Genomic DNA, 8,342 nt, shown 5'->3' with positions numbered 1-8,342 from the left:
AGAATTACCTCTTCGAACTTAGTATGTTTTTCTACCATGTCAAATATTTTCCTACTACTATGCACATTAACAAAATGATATTCAAATTGTGAACTTCAATAAACAGAGCATTGCAGTTTTGTGTTGTAGAATTTAGATCAGGAAAATGATATGGAAAGAAATAGTTAAATAGCACAATTTCTCTCATCGATTTTAGACCCATCATTGCTACTTTTATGTAAACCAAAAAAAATCAGATGTTCTGGTAAAATGTTTCATGCAATATATAGTTTCGTCATCAGTTGCTCTTATGATGAGACCACATACCATTCTTTTCAATGTCCTGGGTTGCCCCAGATCTTCTAATGAGCAAAAAGCAAATGCAAAAGCAACGTCTTGACTCAGTTACCATTTTCCAGGAAAAAGATGGGCAACCAAACACAAAGTATGCATACACATGCATGTGCCCATGAGAAAGAGCAGTAGGTAAGAAACCAAGACAATACAGTCTTTTCCATTCAGTTATTTGGAATTTGGCCTTATCTGTTGCTAGTTAGGAAACAATGGCAATGTCTGAGATATGGTTTATCTGATTTCTAGAAAAAAAAACACCTTTAATCTCTAAGGGATGTAACAACTCTTCAGTATAGCAATAACCTGTAATATTAGCCATTATAGTTAATAGTTAACTTTGTGACTTCAGCCTGAAGGAAATAGCACCAGCAAATGGCATCTAAAGTTCTTTTCAGGTCAGACTAAATTCTAGAGACTGTCCTATCCATGCTATTTGATGAATAAGTAGAGGTGACTGCCAACCATTAGCTGTGAGCTGCCGCATATAAAACAGGTTAAGGCTCAACTATTCATTAAGATATTACAGTATTCAGTGCTTTCCTTTTCAGCGACCTGAAAATAAAAAAGGAACCGATTCACTTCTCCACCCAGTTGTCACAAGTCTCAAATGAGTTTGTAACCTGCACACTTAACCCATCATTAGAATTCCAGAGAACATCCCTCCACCTACCAAAGCTAGGGAGGAAAAAAAGCGTAACAACAGTATTTAAGCATAGCATGTCCTTACCAAATGTTTCAATTACCGAAGTCACAAGTTCTATACAGTACAGCATGTTTTCAACTGGTATAGCATGAGTGGCTGGCTCAAATTTAATTTCTTCTAGGTATTTAAGTCAAGCCACTTTTACTTAGCCTTTGCTCCCATCTCTAATACAGGAATATTGTAATAATACCGATCTACATTTCCTAACAGGGCTCCAGCAAGAGATAGCTCAGTCATCAGAGCATGAAACTCTTAATACTAGGGTTACGGGTTCGAGCCCCACATTGGTCGAAAGATTCCTGCATTGCAGGGGGTTGGACTACATGACCCTCGTCGCCCTTTCCAACTCTACAGTTCTATGATTTTACATGGGGCTGTTCAAGGCCTGTAGTGTTAGTGAGGAAGATTCACCCAAGCACTTACCATATTTTTTGCACCATAACACTCACTTTTTTCCTCCTAAAAAGTAAGGGGAAATGTCTGTGCATGTTATGGAGGGAATGCCTACGGGTGGCATGCCTACGGATTTTCCTTCTCTAAAAACTACGTGCGTGTTATGGTTGGGTGCGTGTTATAGAGCGAAAAATACGGTAATTGCTATGGGAGAGAAAGGTTTCTGAGAAGGGTAGTCTTTAACTCTAGCCCAAAATCTCCCCACTCCTCCAATTTGGAGGTCCTTGCTAAATTCTGACACATTTGGTTTTAGTGTTGCAAGGAAGCTCGGAATCCACAAATCTGCAGAAAAACATACCTTTGCAGAGTCCTGCTGTTTACAGAAAATGAACCTGGCTTGCCAATGTTTTGCGTCAAGTAGCAAGGAAGTATAGTCCCTAGCCACTCCACATCCTGTTGCTGTTCTTCAAGTTTTCACACAGGTATCTCTCAGGTGCTGTCACAGCCAGATGGCTGGGAGTTGCATGTGAAGGAGGCAATCAAAGGCATCTCTTCATTAGTGTCTGTGTCTATAACTGTGTGTCAAAGGCAATACAGTACCAACAGCAATAAACTGTTATTGGCTGTTCTACCTACACTCCCACTGTTTTCCTCAGTTATTGCCTACACACTTGGATGGTGTTTCACCTGTCATCTTCTTAGCAGTAACAATATTTATAAAAATATTGAACTTTATCTCTTTTTCTTGTGCACACCCATCCTACCCTAGGTCCCTATTCCCACGCTATTTACTATAAATTGTCAAGGCCAACAGGCTAATCTGCTCACTTTCATCCTCTAATCCCTCACTCCCCACCCCAATCGACACACACAATATTCTGTAGGAGAAACAGAGATCCTTTGATTTTTAATATTATAATAAGAAGAAGGAAACAAAAGCAAACACCCATCTAGTCTTAAATTATAGAATTAAAAAATGATGTAAGGTTGTAAATTGTTTTGAGAGCTGTTGTTCCAAAACATAATCTCAATTTGATTTTTAAGCTAGTACCTGGAAAAGTAAACCAATTTAATTAATAAAGTGATATCTTTAACACTATCGAGCTATTCCAAGATTTGTGTGATTTTCCCCCAGGTTTGTGGGCTCCCTCTTTTAAATTGACAAACTAATGGGCAAGATTCATCTAATGAGCCCAGCCAGCATTTCAGCTTGCCAGACACAACAATCCTCTCTCTACTTCTCCTGCACTTTATTTTGGGATTTCTCCCAACCCCCTCAAAGCCAATTTCCACGGTGTGTGTGTGTGTGTGTGTTATTAGATGAATCCTGTCCTTACCCTGAAAAATCCATAAGTAAAAATAACCCATCATACATCTGAAGTAACCAATACGGAAGAATGTGAGCATTTTTTAAAAGGGGGCTCTCTGCCACATGCATGGCAAAGTTTTCAGTGGGTGGCCTCTAATTCCTCTTAATTTCTTCTTCACTGGAGTAGAACAAAGCCAAGAAGTATCAATTTATTTGCATCTGCCTCAATTATTTTGACACCACTTATTCTTGTTTCTTTCTTCTCATGGTAGGTGCAGTATGTATGGCTAATTAAGTGGTTATTTCAGTGAATATTCTCAGAAATTTATATTAGATTTTAAACACAAAAAGTTAAAACTGCAAACTTACTATTTGATATCTGAACCCTAATGCAATAATGCAAAGCTACCCTTTACCTCATGGGATGCGGGTGGCGCTGTGGTCTAAAGACCACAGAGCCTAGGGCTTGCCGATCAAAAGGTTGACGGTTCGAATCCCTGCGACGAGGTGAGCTCCTGTTGTTCAGTCCTAGCTGCTGCCGACCTAGCAGTTCGAAAGCACGTCAAAGTGCAAGTAGATAAATAGGTACTGCTCCGGCGGGAAGGTAAATGGCGTTTCTGTGCGCTGCTCTGGTTCGCCAGAAGCAGCTTAGTCATGCTGGCCACATGACCTGGAAAAACTGTCTGCAGACAAATGCCGGCTCCCTCAGCCTGTAAAGTGAGATGAGCGCCGCAACCCCAGTGTCGTCCGCGACTGGACCTAATGGTCAGGGGTACCTTTACCTTTTACCCTTCACCTCAGAGCAATTGTTCTGACATTTCAAGAAAGTTATCGTTTATGAAATATTTATAGATAGATAACTATTTTCTAAGGAATGCATGTTCACCCCCTTAGCCCACATCTTCACTGCCTTAAAAAACAAAGTGGGGACAGGCTCCCCAACCTTCATTTAACAATTATGCCTGTATAAAGATCACACTCTCGTTGTAGGGTGATGTGATCTGCCAACATAGCAACTTTCTCTTTTGCACTGCCACTGCAGTCTCTTCTCCTCCCATCTGCCAAAGAAACTGACAGAATGCCTGCATAAGCACTTTAGCTTACAGGGCTCAATATTTTGTTTTACTAATTTGATTCTGGATTTTTATCAACAGTATAATTTTCATTATTTGTATTCTACCCTCCATTTTATGGTTTTCACTTTGTAACCCACCCACCCACATATCTATAAGTTCATAAAATAAAACACCATGCAGTATCCTTTACAGTTCTTACTCATAGTCACAACCACCATCGTCACAACGTTCATTGCTCAACTGGAATTACAGATGTCTGTACCAGGTGTGAAGTGTGTTCATAATGAGATGACACTTGAAACCAGATCCCCGTAGGAGCTTGTAGAAGTTTAAATTACTGCAAAATTTTGAGACACAGGCACTTGCTGGAGATGCACATCATAAAAGGAACTCAGCACATCTAACAAACTCAACATAAATGTTTTTTTCTGCTAAGAATCTACACAAACTGGAAGTCAGACAGCCTAGATAAGTTATATATGTGTTGCTGTATTGTTTTTAACACTCGATTGGGAGCCACCCAGAGTGGCTGGGGAAACTCAGCCAGATGGGTGGGGTACTACTACTAATAATAATAATAAATAACAACAACAACAACTTTCAGAAAAACTTCGCTGTGCAGAAATATTGGCTATGCAACAGTTAATCATCACTCACTAGTCTAAACTATGAGGAAACTACAGAATGGTTGCTTTACCAGAAATCTTTTTAAAACAAAGCTGGGAATTCATATACAGCTTTTGAAAACAGTGAGTACTTCTTTCGTTCACCAACATTTAAATTATATATGAACAGGACAGTTCAACACATTATGCACTGCTGCTAAAGATTCCTGCACCAATTGCACCAGAAGTAATGCATAAAAGTGCACATATATACTTTCCAGACATGGGCGCAAGGGTGTTTAAAACACCTGTAGAACTTTCACACTCAGAATAGTTCTGTACCAGTTTCCTGCAGCAACAGTAACTTGTTGTTGTGGTTTAAATTAGTTTAGTTTACCAGGATTCTATTACCAGTGGCTGCAATGCAGTATGGATTAGTTGAAAAGGAGCTCAGCTGTGAAACTATTAGACTAATTATAGTTGTGTTTTGCCTTGCTCTGAACTACTTTCTAGCTCTCTGTATCCCATACACCATTTAAGTTGTTCTAGTACTTGTTCTTGATCTACCTCCAATCTGGCCTTATGCGAACCCAGATTATACTGTGCCATTGCCTTGGCAACTGTCCCGTCATAGCTAGTTCTACAGTAAGCCAGCAGTTCCGGTTCTGTATGCAAGCACTCTTTGACCTTCAGACAGGCAACTGGATTTCATTACATGTTATCTCAAGAGACACGGACTACTTTCCCCGATAAAAGTTTAGAATTCCTAGGTGTTGAAAGCATCTTGAGCGGTGAACTCATAGCAGCTCGAAGGTCAGGGCACACACCAATACAATGTCATTATGCTGCAATGTGTACAACCCTGCAGTAGAAAGGTTCTTTCCTATGGGTATGTTCAGCAGATGGGCCTCAGAAGTGCATTTCTTCCAAATTCATGAAAGAAACCAGTTCCAGTAGAGATAAGGATTACAGAGCTTCAGAAACAGGTTTAGCTATGAATCTCAGACTTGCGATTGACCTTCTTTGGTATTTAGGGAATCCAGAAAGCAAGTTACCATAAATATTAGTAAATCACCTCACTGCCATGCCCTGATAGATAAATCTAATGAGCTTATTATAGCTTACTTGCCTAGATATCCATATAGTAGGATATATCTGGTATATTTATGCTTTAATAGAAAAAGAGCAAATAAGACATCTGTGTAATTTAAGAAAGCTAACATCTAGAGGAGTTTTTTTTACCAAAGGCTACCAAGCAAGTCTCTATAGACAAACTAGTTAACAGAAGAATGTCCTGTCTGTCTTACACAGAGGGTGCTTAGTTTTTTATAATCTAATACGACCATCTAATGTGAAAACAGAACATACAATTTTTAAAACCAACCCATAATGCAAACTAAAAAGTGCTGGTAACACTAAGCCAGTGGTGGAGTGTCTCCAGGCCACTGGGGACATGTGTGCGTGTACATGGGCATGCCCAGGGGGAGAGCACAAACGGAGTCCACCGCCGTGATACCAGCTCTGAGCGGCAGCTCCTCTCCACAAACATTGGTTCCTCCAATGTTGGGAGAGGAGCACCGGCCTGGGACACGCTGCGGGCATTTGCTACACACCCCCTCAAAAATCCATGCCCGGGGCCATGGCTCCTCTGGCACTCCCCCATGCTGCGCCACTGCACTAAGCACAGAACAGCCAACTGCAAATAGCAGAGACCAAGGTCAAACAGTCCAGTTGCAACTACACACGTCAAGTAATTTAGCATTTGTTTCCTTGTTTCGGTCTCATACTATATCACTTGCGTCACATGGGGCTACTGATGAATAGCTAACAAATTATTTGCACAGCATTGACAGAAAAAGGGCACCAAGCTGGTTCCCCACCTGAAGGCAGATGTGAAAGCGAAATATGTTTACATGAAACCATGAACACTGCCACACTTTAAAGCTGCATGTCATGGATTATTTATACCAGTTCACTGGTGTTCACTGTTAAATACACAAAGAGGGAATGAATGTTCATTGATGGTTCGGCATAATATAAATTTGCTGAAATGAAGTCAGATGCTTTCTCAAACATCAATATTTAAGTACGCTGAGACAACAGGCTAGCATGTGTGTCTTCTCTGGGTAATTATTTTTAAAAAAACATTCTATGCTGTCAGTTGCTCTCCACAGCATGGACAGAAAAAGCTATGTGATAGCAGATTCTGCATCAGATTCTAGAAACTATTTAATACCTCCCATTCCATTATTGGCATGCATTAATTTCTACTGGGTATGTACTATGATCAAAGTACTTTTCACTCTTCTGTATACCTGTAGCTACTCCAAAACATGAAGTCTTACTTAAAAGGGCTTGGGAGCATGACATTCTGATAATGGGTATACCTGAACTTGTAGCAGAACAAACTAGGAGTCATGTGTAGCTTTATCTTAGCAGAAAACAATGAAGCCATAATTAAAGCTGTTTCTCAAATGTGATAAACGGCTAGCAATATAAGTCACTATTCATGCAGTATGACCAAGTTTAAAATAAACACACACACACGTTAAATCCATGGCTTAAAATGACAGACACGTGAATGTGGTTGTTGTTTACACTATAAACAGAACTGTTCCTATACAAAAGGAGACCTGTCTCAATTACTTCAAAAAGGAACATCAACAGCAGCTCAGCAATTCCTCAGTGGACATCCAAGAAGAGGAGTTCATCCTTCTTTATATCCATGCCAAAGCCAAGAAGATTCCTCAGGGGGAAGGCGGTCATAAACTTTCCAAATTCATTCCGATGTTGATTCTCTCAGTGCTATTCTTTGTCAGCCGAGCCATTTCAATTTTTGCACAACTGAAACTGACTGGATTCAGAAGGTTTCCAGGTTCTTCTTCAAGTTGTCAAGTTGGAGCTCACTCTGACAAAATGCACTTACCTGAAGACATGAGAACCAAAGTGTAGAAGAACAGGCTTTATTCTAGGGAGGCTGCTCCTTACCTTATGTACACTTTTGGGATTTTCCAACCAAGCATAGTACATTTCCTCCACATAGTTTGAACTAGTCCCACTCAAAAATGGCTCAGCAGCAACAGGTGCACTGTAGCACCTGATTTGTTGAAACGTCCTTGGCGCTGCTGGCTTGTTCTGAGAAATTGTCTTAACAGTCTGTGAGGCTGTCAGAGGCCTCAGCTTAGTAGCACAAGTCCTTAAGTGAAACATTTTTGTTATGAAGCAGACGGGCTCCTGTTGGGAAAGAAGAAATAATGATTCAGTCATAAAAAATGCACAGGTTGAAAAGATAATCATTTATCTGATTAATCAAGTTTATCTGTTGCAATATCTATACTAAAGTTCCATAGCAAAGTTAATATCCTGATGTTCACTTAGTACAAAGTAGGACAAGCTAAAACTTGCTGCTGGAGAAAAGGAATGAAAGGTACAATCCCTTGCACAGTTTAGTACACTGTTTTAAGGTGCTTTAGTCTTTGTTGTATTGTGATCAGTGATACAGGAACACTTTAGACAACTTAAATTCCAGATAAAGGAATAAATTGATGAAATTGACCAACAATACTGCTCAGTGACAAAGCCAATAAGTCAAGCATTATCACAGTGAATGACCGTGAGAAAGACAACTTCTAAAATAAACTCTGGAAGATATAGCAACTACTCAGCCAGAAAAGAAGCCCTGTGGGATCAGATCAAGAGACTATTTAGTTCAGCATGTTACTTCCAACCCTGGCCCACCCTGTGCTTCCCAGAGAATAAGAAGCTACTTTATACTAGATTAGATGTATTGATCTCGCTAGTTCAATACTGTCCAGTCTCACTGACACCAGCTTTCCTAGATTTGGGGCAGAACTCTTTCACAGCCCTGCCATTGTTTAACTGAAGATGCTAGGCACTGAACTTGGCATATGTGTATCAAAGTT

General features: G+C 40.1%; 1 protein-coding gene across 2 annotated transcripts in view; it reads right to left on the bottom strand.

Annotated features, from left to right (window-relative positions):
* OGDH (oxoglutarate dehydrogenase) overlaps positions 1-7,653 on the bottom strand; it is a 47,021-nt gene extending 39,368 nt beyond the window's left edge. For both annotated transcript variants that reach the window (XM_083480448.1, XM_083480447.1), the window contains exon 1: positions 7,262-7,653. The gene's annotated coding sequence lies outside the window, so the exon portion shown is untranslated. The remainder of the gene's footprint in view (positions 1-7,261) is intronic.
* Between the last annotated feature and the right edge of the window lie 689 nt (positions 7,654-8,342).

This window comes from Podarcis liolepis, assembly GCF_965112155.1.
Source record: "Podarcis liolepis genome assembly, chromosome: 16".
In the NCBI taxonomy this organism is placed as follows: Eukaryota; Metazoa; Chordata; class Lepidosauria; order Squamata; family Lacertidae; genus Podarcis; species Podarcis liolepis.
Note: the sequence above shows the minus strand (reverse complement) of the source record. Positions and strands in the feature narration are given on the sequence as shown.